This window comes from Anser anser (genome assembly GCF_964211835.1).
Source record: "Anser anser genome assembly, chromosome: 13".
In the NCBI taxonomy this organism is placed as follows: Eukaryota; Metazoa; Chordata; class Aves; order Anseriformes; family Anatidae; genus Anser; species Anser anser.
In genome coordinates, this window is record NC_139734.1 from 18891763 (window position 1) to 18908641 (window position 16879).

At 35.2% G+C, this 16879-nt stretch overlaps 1 protein-coding gene across 31 annotated transcripts in view; it reads right to left on the reverse strand.

Moving 5' to 3' along the window:
• PCDH11X (protocadherin 11 X-linked) overlaps positions 1-16879 on the reverse strand; it is a 490740-nt gene that overhangs the window by 354717 nt on the left and 119144 nt on the right. The window lies entirely within an intron of this gene.

The following is a 16879-nucleotide window of genomic DNA, read 5'->3' on the forward strand; positions in this document are numbered from 1 at the left end:
TTGACTTTCTTTTTCTTTTTAATTTTAATCTTTTCCTGGCTGACCCATCTACTTTATTTACATCTGTACTATGGATACTAGTAAGAGATAAGAACCCAGCTTGAGTAAAACCGTGTTCCCAGATTGATATTAATGTCAGATAAACTATGTTTATCAGAATCAGAACAGGGACAAAAGTATCTAACAGAAAAGTATCCCAAGAGATGCTAGGAATTTCACCCAGATTTAGAATAAGGCTCATATTTTAGCTGGTTTTTGCTCTCAGCACAGGAATTTTATGTTCATTGTTACTTCTGTGAAGAATATAGAGGTAATCCTTTAAGAAGAATGGTTGGTAGTCTGATCACTCTTACTACCACTGAAGTTTCAGTACCACTTTAAATAAAGTTGTATTTTTGTTACCATTATAAACTTACATTTCTAAATCAATTAATGAAATTATCTCCTGCTCTTCTTCCTTTTTTAGCTATTCTTCTTTACAAAAGAGCAGGCACATATGTTTGTACAGGAAAACCTATTTTATTTAAATGTAAAGATGGCTAACCTAAAAGAAGAATGGAAACATATAAGAGCAGAGAAAGTAGAAAAATGTCCAGATGCTTAATTCAAGTTTTCCAGCAAAAATACAGCTTTCTAGGAAACCGTAATTGTTATGTGACTTTTTCACACAGTTGATACAGGCATCAGAGGAAGAAGGGACTAAAACAGAAAGCTCATTCTTATTTTATAATCTAAATGCTGGAAAATAAAGTGTACATAGTAAAACCAAACACTGCAGTCCATGGGGAATAACAAGCACATGCCATGGCCCTCTTGTCAAAGGAATATAAACAAAACTAATTAGCTGCACTACGTTTTTATTGTGTTTTGTCAGGAAGTCATTAAAACTGTTTTCACAATAATACATTCAGATCTATGGAAAACTCAGCTCTCCTGATTCATTACTATTGCAATTGACAGGGCTGCCTGTTTGGGATACTCATTACCTTTAATGAATGCACAGATCTCAAACACTGAATAACATATCCTATACTGCAAGGTATCCCTTCCCTTTCCAGTGGCAATGTTCATCTGCATTCGTCAGCTTGACAATGTAAAAGTAACAGCCGCTGCAATTTCAAATACATGTCCAGATAACTCAAAGAAAAATTATTTCTAAGCTTAGATCCCTTTTATAATATCTCTATTTGTAGAGGCATATAAACCATGTACCTGACTGCAGTCTGACTCAAAAAAATATATTAAAAAAAAAAAACCATGGAAAAGAATAAATCTTATGAGAGACAAGATAAAACTTGCATACAAATTTCAGCCATATTTTCAGAGAAAGAAGAGGCAGCTAAGACATATTACATATATCTTAATATCTTATATATCTTAAGATATCTTAAGATATATTACATATATCTTAACTAACAGACAGTATTCTGACTAAACTAGGTATTTGTTCCCACCTATAATTAAAGTGCATGAGTGACCTCAGAGGTTTTGACGGTACTATGTGTCAGCCCACCAGTACAAGACTATGGTTTCTGGCTGCTTTTCAGAACTTTCATTGAAAATCTGAAGAAAGCATTCTGGTTTGACCGTATGTTCAACCCATACTACCTCTTCAGTTTCCATTTTCTTAAAATCCCTAGTTGTATTCTAACTGTTTTACTGCGATGGGGTACTCTTACTAGTCTTTAAGTTGGCATTATTACAGATTAATAGCAACACCTCATGGTAAAAACATAACCTTTTAGAAACCAGTTCAATAAAGAGTATGCAATTCCAGCGCTTATGAAAGACTGTAACAGCCTTATGTGTTATGTACCTCAATGCAGCTGTGCAAAGGCTGAGGTGTTTGGTGCTGTCTTTGCCTCAGTCTTCACTTGCAAGTTTTTGCAGTCACTGCACTTGCCTGCATCTAGTAGCAAAGTTTATGCAGGAAAGAAAACTTACAAACAAACAATACAGGAGGATTGAGGTAGGGACTGCTTGGATAAGCTGGTCACATGCAAGATCAGGCATGAAATCAGATCAGCTGCATCCAAGGCTGTGCAAGGAGCTGAACAAAGTCATCACTTTGTGTCATTTCAAAGATCAGGATGATTTTAAGAGGTCCCATGACTAGGAAAAGGCAAATATTACGCTCATCTTCATAACTGCAAGAAAGACGTCCAGTATTGTCAGCCTCAACTCAGTTTCAGTGATGACTATGCAGCACATCTACATGGGAGTCGTGTCTAAACAAAAAAAGGATAAGAGAAAAAGGGTTGGACACTGATTCAAAATATAACTGGTAGCCAGTTACACGTGGTGTTCCTCAGTGGTTGCTGCTGGGGCTGTCAACAGTCTGAACAAGGGGATGGCGTGCACTTCCAGCAAGTTTGCAAACAAATTGGAAGGAGCAGTTAATGGATTGGAGGGCAGAGCTGGCTACCCACCTTTGTTCAGGACTTTGCTGCCTTCTAAGGGCATCACAGCATGTTAATATATATGAATAAGAATCTTCTAGACCACAAGATTGTTTAGCAAAAGCTACAAAATTCACCTCGAGTGTTTTTCCTCTAGTTCACATTTTATTTTGAGATTGCAGAGCCACAGCTGGGTTTAGACGTAGGATAGATGAAGACTCTTACAGAAGGAATCTAGATCCCAAGGCAAAAGTCATTTTGCATTGACTGGAATGACATGAGGACAAAAGAAAAATAAAACTTAAATTGCCAATCATAGGCATGAAAAGATCTTTTAATAACTTTTTTTTTTTCTCCTTCATAGCTTATAAAAGAAGACTCTGAATTGTTACAAAATTAAAACCAAACAAAACTCCATTTTCCTCCCATCTTCCTATTCGGTGAAGCATAATTCCTTAAAGAATCAAATAATAAGTGATACACATAACATTTTTAAGCCTCTAACTGTGGTCCATATCATTCTCTTTGGGTATTAAAATAAAATGTGAAAAGGAATCACTTCTTAAGAAAGAGTAAAAAGATGCATCTTTCCCAGCTGTGACATACTTAGAAAGTTGTTTTTTCAGAAGTAATGAACTATCTATCTCCTTAAGGATATCTATTTATTTATGTAACATATTCACTTTTTGAAGCCCTTTTAAAGGCCTTGAAAGTTTCTTTCCTGAAACAATATCCACTACGCTATGCTGATTCAGTGATTTTTAACGTTTTACAGACGAGCACACATTTCTCTTTCTCTAAAATGCTAAAAGGTCTTCCACAGGTGGGATGAAACTCAATTCCTTTTTTTTTTTGTTATAAAAACAGCACTATGCCTTTTTAGCACTTCCAGCTGTCCACTTATGCCTCCAGATCTTACATTTGCCAACAAAGGGATAAGAGCTGTTTGTTACAGCTCTTCAACTGAAAGCAATCTCACAGAGACATTTTCCACTACCTTCTTTCATATGCCTGTTTGAAATTTTTTATTTCAGACTTCTACAATATTTTTCCTTTAGTAAAATTTACAATTTTAAAAATATCGATTCATTAATAAAAGCATAAGACACAAGTTTTGAGTTGAAGAAAGAAGGTCAAAAGTACAGACGATCAAAAATCTTTGACCTTCTTTAAATTAAGAAATATTTATTTCACCATTAGTAGACTATCATGTTAGAAACAGAACTTCTAAATTCACATGGTCCCCACTGGTATAAAAGATGATGTCCGTACAAAAAGTTTTGAAATTTAAGCTTACAGCTCTGTATAGAAGAACAATACAATGTAAACAGGCCCTAAAATACTAAATATAACAGGCTTAAGCTGTGTTTTGAACATCCTGGATCACTTCAGGTTTCCTTTCTTCATCTGTTTTTTCCCATCATAGTTTTAAATCCTCTTTGGTTTATTTCCAGATTAAATATTTTTTACAAAAATCTCACCATCTGTAACTCTCATCTCCAAAAATGAAGCTAAATATGCTTTTAAAAGCAGGATTACTTATCAAGATTCGGAGAAGAACTGAATACATAGCAAATTGGGAAAGATGTAGTCACCTCCCAGGAAAAAAAAAAAAAGGAAAAAAAAAAGAAAAAAAAAAGAAGAGAAGAGAGAATTGATTTCATCTTCTTGTTTATTGAACTAAACTCTATTTTTAACTGGGGAGATTAAAAACCAATTTTCAGCACCATGGAAACTGCTGGATACAAAATGGTAAAACCAAGAGTACTACTTATACCTGGTTTTGCTTTAAAAAAGGATGAGTTATATCACTAGGGTGACTGTGTATGAAAGGCAAACTGAAATAACATAGGAAGAAGGGAATAATTTTTTTCCCTTGACATTTTTATATAAAACTTAAGGAACAAATTGTTTCAAGCCCATTCAAATTGTTAGCCTGAAAAATAGGGAAGTTGAGAAGATGAGCCAAAGATCAGCTAGCATTCCTTCTTCTCTGAAGTCAAAGAAGCAAAGAACAGCATTTGGAGAGAAGCAGAGCTTAAAACGTCACCCTTCAAAGGATACATAAGTTTAGTCACAGAAAGGTGACACTTGCAAGCAGGGTAGTAGGAAATTTCTCCAGCGAGTTCAGAAGGGCTGGGCAAAGGAGGCAAAAGGAATTGTCCATTTGCTAAAGCATCCTAAGGATCACACTACGCACACATAAATCCTAGTTTGACTGCTCACGCTTAAGCCCAGGCATACATAAGCTTTCTTCCCTTTCCAGGGAAACAACTATAGTGGCGTGGAGTCTACAGTGCAGAGGGCTGCCAATACACTTCCTCTGTGATGGCAAAAGACACAAAGAATAATATAAATAACTTGTAGTATATTCACGTATACTTGTGATGTATATTTCCTATTAGAGGTTCAAGTTTCCATTTATTGACTTTTTTCCCCTATAAGAGAGAAAAAAAAAATTATAATGGCAGATTAGGAAATCTAAGACAGGTTGATTGGATGGGGCTGCCAAGAAATTAAACTTTGATTTGTTATTTAAAAACATTTAACAATGGGATGCTGACTAGAAGCAGATGGCAGAAATGGCTGCACTTAATTTGGCTAGGGAAGACTTGGAACTGAAAGATAGTGCAGTTTAGAGAAATACACTCCTTAAATAAGGAAATCAGTGAGATTTGATACAGATTGATACAAAGCTGGTTTACTTCAAAAACCACTAGCAGTCCTTGTTTTTCATAAAAATCCACCAGATTTCTACATATAAAATTTATCCCCAAATAATTTTCAAGCTCATATACGACATTGTGTAGGTCAAAAAGTCTTGAGCCACTCAATTTAGCAATATGATGGCACTCATATCAGCATATCCAACCATATTAAGGCCTTAAATATCTCCAGTACAGCTAACCAAAATATCCTAGAAATAATGGAGGCTTGTCTGACATCTGTTCACTTTCAAAATTCATCAGATGAAGTCTCAGGACAGCAGAAAAAGTCACTTAAAAGGATAATACATCAAGTCTTGAAGACAAATTACTCACTTAAGGTTAGGTAACTTTCTTTAGAGAAGAAACAGCTGTGTTATCATTGGGACATAGCTCTCGTGATCATACGTCCACCTGTAAAAATATTCAGCTACCTCAACTTTAATGAACATTTTATCTTCTTGACTAAAGTCATTACCTGTAGAACTGACAAGCCCTCTTGGCCTGACCTCTTGGTCTGCACTTTAAAAACCCGTTCACCAGGTGAAGAACTGAAAACTGAGTGATGTTTCTTGTCCAAGTGCCCCCTGTCAATTTTTCTCCTTTTATTTTCCCAGACTCTTCTTCTCAGTTTACTGACTACCTCCTTTAAAAACCGAAGTTGTGTGTCCTTCCTAGCTTCACAAGTGTCCAAGAACAACTAAGTCAGTTAGCCTAATTGAATTATTTTGTGTTTCTGGGTTTGTTTTGTTTTGTTTTTTTCTGAAGTATGTTAAGCTGCAAGTCTTTGTTTTGCTATCATAACCTCAGGCTACAGTAAATGAATTCTCTGCTACCTTTGAAGGGAGAGATGAAGTAAAATTCCCCAAGTGCAAAATCAAACAGAAAAGAAAACCTCTTCTGTTTTGCTTGAAATATACATCTTGTCCTGCTGTTCCTTTAATGTTTTCTTTTATGATAAGAATCGGTGAAGGGCAGGTAGAGGGTTTTTCTTCCCCTCCTACAAGTAGCAGTTTATAACAAAAGCATATTGATCATTGCAAACCATTAGAACTGAGATTAATCCACTTGTTTACGTCAGATCAATGCACTTATTTACATGTCAGATCAGACAAAAGGAGGTTTTATTCTTTGGCTTCCCACACTCTCCTAACATTTTAGCACATTTTTGAGCATCACTATGAAGCAAGAACCTCCTGTGGTTAGTTTGTTGACACAGTATTCTTTTTTTTTTCTCTTAAACTAAGCAGTCTGGCTTGCATTCAGCTGAAACTAATGAAGACTGATTTTTAAATTGCCAATGCGTCATTATCTAAGACGAACACTTTAAAACAACCCAGGTCACTGCACTTAGTCACTCATTTCACAGCTCAAAACTGTTTCACCACGCAAACTGCCTTGACATGTGGAAACATTTGTAAATGCCCAAAGGCTTCCAAAGAATTTCTCCCCAGATTAAACTAAACCTCAGGCAACGAAACAGCTCTTTCTAATAGTAGCCACTTTTTTAATCAACTCAAAACACCTCCAGCTCTCAACTCCCCCCATCCCCTCCAACCTATCTGCCAAAACCAAGAATGCACATGCCTGTAGGTTATAATGAGAGAGCTGATAATTTACAGGCTAACAGGTGCAGTTCACTAATTAAGAAACACATACCTGAAAACTCAGGACCAGAATTTAAAGTCATCTTTTAAGAAAAAGGAAGCCTTTTGTGCTTCTGTTAGGAAAAAGCACATGAGATTTCATGGTCGGAGGTTGGACTCGATGATCTTGAGGTCTCTTCCAACCTAGAGAAATCTGTGTGAATCTGTGAATCTGTGAAAATTTCAGTGCAAAAATACAATGCACCTGAAGTTGGCAGCAATGCTAACTATATCAGAGGGCCTCCAAGTATATTTTCATCAGTGTTAGACTATTATTTGCCAGTATACCAAGTTGGAAATGGTTGGCTAAACTTCAGCCTGCAACACCATTGTTCCTTCAGCCTGTACCACCATGCCCTATGTCATCTTTGCTGGACACCAAATACCAGACCGCAAAGGCCCAGATCTTCGGTAAATTCTGTTTAAGACCCATCATCCCCATGTTCGTGTTTTGGATATCCTCTGGCAGAAAAAATAGCATTGTGTAGTATTTATCAGATTTTTAAGTGAAAAAATCATTCTGATACACACACGTGCCTCCCCCTCTCCTCAGCCTGCTCCACTGTTCATTGAAACTGTGAGCGTATTTCTTCTCTGCAATGATAGGACAGAAGTCCTCTGCTGAAAGCTTCTTGAAGAAAGCACTGGGGACAAAAATACCTCCTCCCTAGACGACATTATAAAATTACGGAATCCCGTATTGATGTTCTATAGCCCCCAGTAAGCTCGTCAGAGCTTAGTCTGAAAAAAGTGGGCAAGGGAAGGAGAGAAGCCAACGTACTCAACACCAGAGATTTGTAGCTCAGACCTTGAGGGGCAGGCAGTTCCATTTTAAACTCCCAAAATCAGCAACAATTATGATCACTATTTTTACTTATCTTTACATAACAAAAACGTTAAATCTTAAGAAATAAATTGTAATTCTGCAGTCTTTCCAATATTCAAAATTTTGCTATAGTCCTTATAATTGGCTGCAAGATCCTTAAACTACGATATATGGATATAAATTCAATTAAATGCTCCTTTTTGCACATTTTGAGGCAAAGCTCACAAAACTGCCATGTTATTTTGAGCTCAGTATCTGACATTATGTTCAAAGACCTGCAGGAAACAATGAAGTTTGCTGTATATTTAATGATCCATGAAACAGCAATATTCAGCATTATTTAAATTTAAGTAGTTTTTTCTAAATTCTGTTTTATAACTATCTGCATGGTTTGACATCGGAATCACAGAATATCCTGAGTTGAAAGGGACACACAAGGATCACGGAGTCTACCAGTTGAACAAGAGAGGCAGACTGGTAATAGAAAAGGATTTCTGTACACTTATTTTAATTAGTGTTGGTGTAACCATTTAAAGCTTTCTAATACAAAATATATATATATATATATGTACAAATAAATTAAATCCTGGTTAATATAGCTTGATATACTCTAATTAATATAATTTCTAATACTAATTTTGCCTGACAAAAACTTTTAGTGAGAACTTAACATTTCTAAAAACAAATAGGCTGCTTGCAGAAACTTTGATGGCTCTATGTCAATCCACAACTAACAAAGCCAGTCTCTCAGCTGCTCTTACACTTGCTCAATACTATGCGTTTGGACCACTCGCAAATGTAAATTTTTATGTAGGAAGAACTTCTGCTTTGTAGGGTGATAGGAAGTATCAATAATTAGTAAATATGTACTAAGTTTATTGCTTTAGGCCACTATATTATGGAAACTGTTACAATTTAGATTTAATTTTTAATATTATTAGTCTGTACTGTAAAAAAACCACAAAAAAATCCTGTTTAAATTGGTAGTAAGGTTATTATTCATTATTTCTTGTTTGTTTTAAATTAACAGCTCTCAGACAAAACTCTTCCTGCCTCTAGCTACGAAGAGACACATCTCACAACTACCAGCAGACAAATTGATGGGAAACTCCCATTACAATACACACTTCAAAATGTTGAGCCAACCTTCAGGCTTTCAGCCCCCTGAGTTCAATTTCCTATTGTCCTCAAAAACATTTGTATACAGACTATCTTTCTAATATATTTGTATATAAACACATTAACTAGCACAAAATCCTGGATTAGCTCCGATGTGCTAAAACCCACAAAGTTTTATAATATCTTTTCACTTATTTGAGAAGTAGTGCATTTAGTAGGGATAAATATCTACTTGAGGGGGTCCCCTCGTGTAGATAAAATAGAGTTCAAAGTAACTCTGCAGCCTCACATTGAGCAATTTCCTATTCTTTTGTCTTCCCAAATGTCACTTGATTCACTTGTCCTCAATTCAAGCCGCCCAAACAACACCAGCTCTTGTTTCACCCTTATTGTCAGCAACAAGTCAGGAGGAGATGAGCTGCACTGAAGAGTCAGGCTAGCGTCATGGTTAGCTGTTCCCATCCTTTGGAGAGTCAGACAAGAGAATTATTTGTTCTGGGAAAGGAGGGAGAAGATAGATATTCTTTTTATAGGAAATAGCACACAAGTATTCTTAAGAGTTGAAATATTAAGATAAAAACAACTTGAGGTGTAGAAACTAAAGGCTGAAAATTGGGTGCATATTCCCAAATTCCTTGCTGTTTTAGACATGAATGAGTTTCAGCTACTGTATTTGCAGAAAACTTTCTCTGCAGCCTCCATACCTAGATTTATTTAGGAAAGAGGCTGGTGTTGACCCAAAGAAACATTCTTGCATGTTTCACAAAATTCAGGATAAAAAGCAATCATCATGTATTTTTCTTCTTTTTTTTTTCTTCATTATTCTGTGTTAAATATAACAACACACACACACAAAATCATGGAACTGCGAACATTTGTGTACTTTTATCCCATTTCATTAGTGAATATTGTGATTTGACTCTATGTATGCTCATTACAAGGAAAGAATTTACTTGGATTTTATGTTCATTTAATTTTTCAGATATACATCAGGACAGTGACAGGACATCCCAAAGGCACAGTTCTTCAGAAGACAAAAACAGCTTGTATTTATGATGATGCAAAATACTTCAAGGTGGATGAATCCTATCACACCTTTTGGCAAAATCAACAGCCTTCAAACTGAAGTAAGGAAATTGTGTCTGTGGGTTTGAACAGTTTGTGGGAAGGAAGAGTCATTAAAATTAAAAAGCAGAAAGATTTTTTCCTCCCTCTGATTATTGTGAAAGACTTCTGCAGAAGACCAACATGATGTGCTTTCAATTGATCACTCTCTATAAATTCAGATCTCAGTATAGCAAGCCTATTCATACTGTATGTGAAATTTGATCACAGATAGCTAGGATTTTCCCTTACAGCCCAAATAATAGAATATACATTTTCATGAAAGCAACTCTGAAAAGAAAGAGGTTCAAAATAAGACAAGCGAAGTATATCAAGCAAGCTAAAAACAAACTTTCCTTTATTGCTGACTTGCAAAAAGTGTAAAACCTCACTCACAGCCTTAGCCATTGTCAACTAAGCAACTGTAGAGCTCCATTATAGATTGCAAAACTCAATTCTCACTATGTTAGAACATTCAACCTATCCTGTTTTACGTACCCTTAATCTGTTTCTTGCTAAATCTTGTGGATATCTGAACAAAGATGGATTTGTGTACGTTTCTCATACATTTCCATGTATGGATAACGTAAAGATCTGAACGTCCCCATTTTTCTCTGAAATACAGAAGTTGTTTAAAGTAATGGATTGTTATCAGTTGTCACCTTTCTGGTCCCAAAAGAATGAAGCACTGGAAAAAATAGAAAATCCATTTGATTATTCAACCATGAAGGGAGAGGTTAATACTGGTCTGCTCAAGGCAAATAAGTTATGCATATCTAACCAGGGGTTAAAATAAAATAAAATAAAATAAAATAAAATAAAATAAAATAAAATAAAATAAAATAAGATAAGATAAGATAAGATAAGATAAGATAAGATAAAATAAAATAAAATAAAATAAAATAAAATAAAATAAAGATCTCTTCATTAATTTGAGATTACTTCCTTGCAAAAATTACTGTTTTCATTACCCTCCATTGATCAACTTCAGACATATTAGTACTGAAACTCAGAAACTAGAATCACTATCTGTAAACCTTCCAAAGTTTGAGATATGTCAACTGCATGCAGGAAAATTTCAGATTAGCAGCCACAATGTCATTAGAAAACTTCTGAGTGTTTACAAATAATGAAAGTATAAGCAATCAGATATTTGGATTTTTATAGTTTCTTCATATTCACTTTGTCCAAGATATCAAAATTGTTTTCGTTTTGGAAATGCGTATATATTAAAGATGAAATTGCAACAAAACTTTATCTCCATGTCTGGGGAAAAATAACACCAACAGATATTGGTACTACCAGTACAACTGCTGCCCCACTGTTTTAATCTGTTTGTAACAGGACTGTTGCACAATAGTCCATGGAAAATAGCCACTGCAGCTTCCTGACTTTCAATGCTTTTTCTTCTGCGTGTTTTTGCTGTTTGTTTTCTGTTCCTCTGTTTTAAAGCTGGAGGGTCAGCTTCAGCAAATGCAGTAAACATGCAGAAAAAACATAAAACATAAATGGCTGGTACCTACTCCTGCCTGGATTGTAAAATGTGTGTTCTGAGTACAGAACTAGGCAACAAAGAATCATAGAATCATCTAGGTTGGAAAAGACCTTCAAGATCATTAAGTCCAACCACCAACCTGACCTACCCAGTCCCACCACTAAAACACATCCCCTAGTGCCAAGTCCACATGTCTCTTAAATCCAGGGACTGGGACTCCAGCACCTCCCTGGGTAGCCTATTCCAACGCTTGACCACCCTCTCCATGGTGAAATTCTTCCTAACAACAATCTAAACCTCTCCTGGCACAACTTGAGACCTTTCCTTCATGCCACCTGGTAACTTGTCACCTGAGAAAAGAGACCAATGCCCTCCTTGCTACAGCCTTCTTTCTGGCAGCTCTAGAGAGCCATGGGGCTCCCCAGTAAGGGATGGAGATTCTCCTTAGTCCTTCTGCTGTTGAGGTATTTATAAAGCAAAAACATCTTCAAAAGTTATAGAAACTTTTAAGAGAGTGCCATCATTTATCTGCTGTTATGCCTATACAAGTCATCTTATGGTTCTGTACAAAAGAAGCACATACGTAATTAATTCTCTTATTAAATCCTCTTATGTCAACATTAAGTCTTCTTATATCATGGAGCTCTTTATAATGCTGACAAGTATATGTCACAAGGCACTGATTTCACGTATGTGAGAGATACTATGATCCTTAATTGTCCTATCGCTATTCTGATTTCAAATATGAGATGTAAATACATTAAAGCAAGAGCTATTTCTCACTTCAAGTCAGATATTTGAAAAACATTAAATGACAAGCAAACCTTCACCTCAGATTCATCTAGTTGTCAGTTAATATCAATCTAAATATTAAAAATACTTTTATTCCTTGACAACAGTCTGCAGCTGTAATTTTCTGGCTGTTAATCATGAAAAACATCTAGGGTACTACTAGATATGTCAATACTGTATGTAATCCTGGTTCTACCCATTGAAAAAATATGCAAGGTATTTCCAAAAATGCAGAGACAGCATAATCAAACATATGGGATACTTTCTGTATCAGAGACAGCTAACAACTCCTCTTCTGCCAGAAGAGTTGACTTTTGAGAGTGTGATAGAAAATTTATAAATTGAGTGGCACAGAGATGGCAAAGAATGCCTATTTACTTTTTCCTTGTACTGGAACAAGGCTTGAAGAACTTTTGTAGGGCATCATGGGGAACTACAAAGTAACGAGTGAAAACACAAAACAAATTGGTTGTTCAGACACCCTGTAGTTAAAATGGGGAATTCATTGATGTAGAAGCTGGACTAATTTGTGAAAGTAAAACGCATTAAAGGCTATCAGAATCAAAAGCATAACTAAGACAAACACTATCACAAGCTGACAAGAATTAGTCCCTCCTTGCCCACTTTTTTTTCTCTTGTCTAGAAAGAAGGTGCTGGTATAGATAAACATAAGAAAAGCCATTCGACTTCAGACTATAAGTTCTCAAGTTCTTAACTTTTCAATGCCTGAAATGCATCAGTCACATCTCTCTTTTACATTTTCCTTTTTACTATTATTCACCAGGACAGTTTTCAGACCCAAATGCTTTGTGACAAATAAGTGTGTTGGGCAGGGGAGGGAGGGAAATACACAATTATTCAAAGAATCATGATTCATTGCACAACATGACTAATTGTGGTTAGCAAAATCACTATAGCGAATGGGAAGTTCATTAACAAGTTTCTGTTTTTCTGGTCTAATTCTGTACCTTGCTTTTGTACAATACATATGTATATATATACACAGTACATTAAAAGAACTCTAAGAATTCCTTTCTGCTTATCCACTGTCTACAGATCTGCAAGTGTGTTGTGGTTCTTTGTACGCTGCCTACAGCATTTAATGATCTGGCTACATTCAAGACAAAATGAAGTTTCATTACATATTTTGTAACAACACAAATAATTCTATAGGTGCTAAATTTACATTATTGTACAGTCCATAGTGCTGTCCTGTGAGCGAGGGCAACATTTTATTCTTCATTCACGGTGAGTTCCCTGATTTAAAGCACTGAGTAAATTGCGTATTCTCTTGTTCAGACACAGGTAAAACAATCACGCCACAGGCAATCAGCCTTGGAAAACAAAAGGTTGAAGGAGGCAGTTTCTTTCATCACAGAATATCTTCAGTTATCAAACATTATTGCGGGACAATCACAGATTGCAGATATCTACTGTTCTGAAAGCTTGGAATAGCATATGTTTTTGCACACAGCTAAAGAGCACTTGAGGTTTGGGCACTTTTTAATACATATGCACCTGCTCTCCCCAGGTAAAAATGTAGTGAAGTTGAAATCCAGGTGGAATGCAGAGCCAACCTACCAGAAAGTTGTGTGCTTTCTTCAGCATGTTTTTGTAAGACTGCTAATGTGTTAGCTATCTTGTAGACAAAAAAAAAAAAAACTTTATTTTTTTCTTTTTCTTTCTTTTTCTTTCTTTTTTAGTAAAAACAAACTCTTGGAAGTAAATTAATGAAGAACCAAATGGCAAAGCAGATTGGATTGTTCCTACCAAATGGTGTTTCAAACACAATCTAATTAGGTGATAAAATGGACCAACATACATTGAGACTAAGTAAGCAATTACGTGGTGTGTATCACAGAGTGGGAGAAGCATCAGTTGTACAGGACTGTAGTGTAAGACATTTGGCATTTAGCTCTCTAGCAACTTATCTACCCCAAGGGAAGTATAAAACGAATCAGAGTAGAGGACAGCTTCTTCAAATTGAAGCATCTTCATTTTCATTTTGATTTTATGACAAGATAAAAAAAAATGTTCTTTGATACTAGGTGTTGATACTAACTCTCAGGAAAATATATGCCCCATTCTTTCATGTTATCAACACTTAACCTTTTACCACAAGATTTTGTTTTGAGATTTGGATATTCCCTACACTCCTGAACTCATTTCCTAAAGTCAAAAACTTGTATATTGAGACAAACAAACAAATAAAACTACATGATTTGTATAACTTGAATTTAACTTCAGATGTCAAGGCAGGAGTAGAATAATGTGTTTGATTTAGCGAGAAGCAACCCAAAGCATAAATTTGTTAACCATTTACTCTTTTTCAACTTTCTCAAAATTCAAAGTCACATCCCAGACAGAATTATTCACACACATGAACATATGCACATGCATAATCACAAAAGGCACACAAAACCATCTGTACAGAAAGTCACGCTATGAGATACTACTGCTATTAAACCCTGAGAGTACTTCAAGATACTTTCTTGCTTGCCTGTTGCCTTCATTGTGCATATCTGATTTCAAATGGATCCAAACAAAACAAAAGAACAGCTTAGATGTATTGAAGAGTACATCACAATCAATGGTTGATCATTTTTAATGGCAATAACGAGCCGTAGATATTTAAAAAAAATCTTGCTCTGCAGCTGTACTCCTAGAAAAGGCAAATCGCACCGCATGGCCACATGTGTTCATAACTCAGGTTATACTGAAAATGGCACCATTGTAACAGAACAGTAGATATCTGCAATCTGTGATTGTCCCACAATAGTTCAAAATAACAAAGATATGTTGCATTTGAAATAAGAAGTTTCTACACTAGCTGCTCCCGTGATGTGGGCTGACAGATTCTATTCTCCAAAACCTGAGAAAATGTGAAGATCAGAAAGAGCATTTTTGAATATTCAAACATACCTGTTTAAACAGGAAAGGCTGATTATACTCTTAAATAATCTCACTGACATCAAGGCATATCTAGAGATGATGGAGTTGTACAAGAAGGAAATTCTTTATAGTACAACCCAAGCATAATAGACGAATTCTATACTAAAACACAACTGTGATATAAGAAACAGCTGGAGTTAGTAAAAGTTCAAGCTCTTCCTTTTAAAAATTAAAAAGGCAGCCTGAGTGAGAAGACACTTGTAGAAGATCCCATGAGCTGCTGATAGTTCATTCATGGGCCATATATCTTCTTGTAAGTATGGGTTGCATTCCTAGTAACTTTTTTAGTTATGTCACATAACCAATAAATGGAAGTAAACTACCATTTTGGAAATTGCTGTTATTGAGATAATTTCCTCTTTCATCAGGTTTTACATTAAAAAAAAAAAAAAAAGTAAATTCAATTTTTGTGTAGAAAAGTGTAATGAAGAGGGTGTTATTTGCTGTTACAATGATTTACTAAGATTTTATATCTAAGGAAGATCTTCCTTATAGTCTTATATTTGGAAGCAAATTCAGCTGTATTTTAAGCAGATGTAATTTAACAGGCTTACAACTCCATTGTTGGAAGTTATAATAATATTATATTTTCCATTCTGGCTGTGTGAATTCTTTTCTTATTTCAAAACAAAATATAGGATTAACTTTTGTCTCAGATCATTAAATTCTAAGAGTTCAGGAAACGAATTTTCCATTCACGTTTAAGCAAAATGATGCAATTCCTTTGGAGGATTTCTATCTTTATAAAACAAAAAGGAAGGTTTTTTGATTTCAGGTTTCAAAATGAAGGTTATAAAGTAAACTTCGAAGTTTCACCCTAATTGTGGCCAATGCAAATATGCCTTTTTTTTTTCCTGTAAAAGTAAGATTTCTCTGAAATTGTCTGCTTGCTTCCAGTACTCATTCCAAAGGGATTGCAGATGATCAGAGATACCTGAGAGTAGTTCAGAAATGAAATGAAATCTTCAAGGTCAAAATAAAAGCCTTAGGAAGTAATGCTCAAAGTGAGCTATTTATGGAAGATGTTTTCTACACAAAAGGAAAAATAAGACTAACAGGAAAGTGCAATGAAGGAAACAATTTATCAAAGTTCTTGAGTTTTGTGATCCAAGGAAATTTAATTTTCTTCTGCTTAACAGTGGGAACTTCATGGAAGTTAAAAAATTGACTAAGAAGTGTTAAGAACAAGCTAGCACAGAATAAATGACACTTTGTAAGAGAAATAAATGAACTATGGAAATAATTTAAAATTATAATAAAAAACTCCAGCATTCACCCAAGCCACCAATATACATTGATAAAATAGTGCCTTAAAAGATATGGTAACTCAGCTTAATGCCAGACCGTCTCACAGGAAAATGTACTTGTTTAACTTAAAATGCAGTTCTGTTGATTTTTTTTTTTTTTTAGCAGATATATAAGCATGCATTATTTTCTTCATACACCTTGTTGTTTGGCCAAATGGCAAATTTCACATGTAATTCCCTGTATTTATTATCATACTTTACCAATCTTAACTTCTGTGTTTTCTTTTTCGTTTATAAAGAGAAACAAATATTGCAAAAAGGAGGTTAAGCCATAACCACTAGTGAAAAAGCTGAACAGGTCGCTGTTATATCTAGGAATCCACTAGAGCAGCATCCCTCAGTTTTAAAGGAGAACTAAAAACCCTATTACTTTCCAGTCTGCAGAACAAGTACAAATGTAATTTTTGAAGTCATCCTTCTTAGGAAAGCTACAAAAAAAAAAAATTGTATACATAGTTAAAAATCAAGTGATCTAGTCTAGGCAAAAGTTCCAAAGTGATAAATATGCAGTGTTGCAGTATCCCAAGTCTCCCA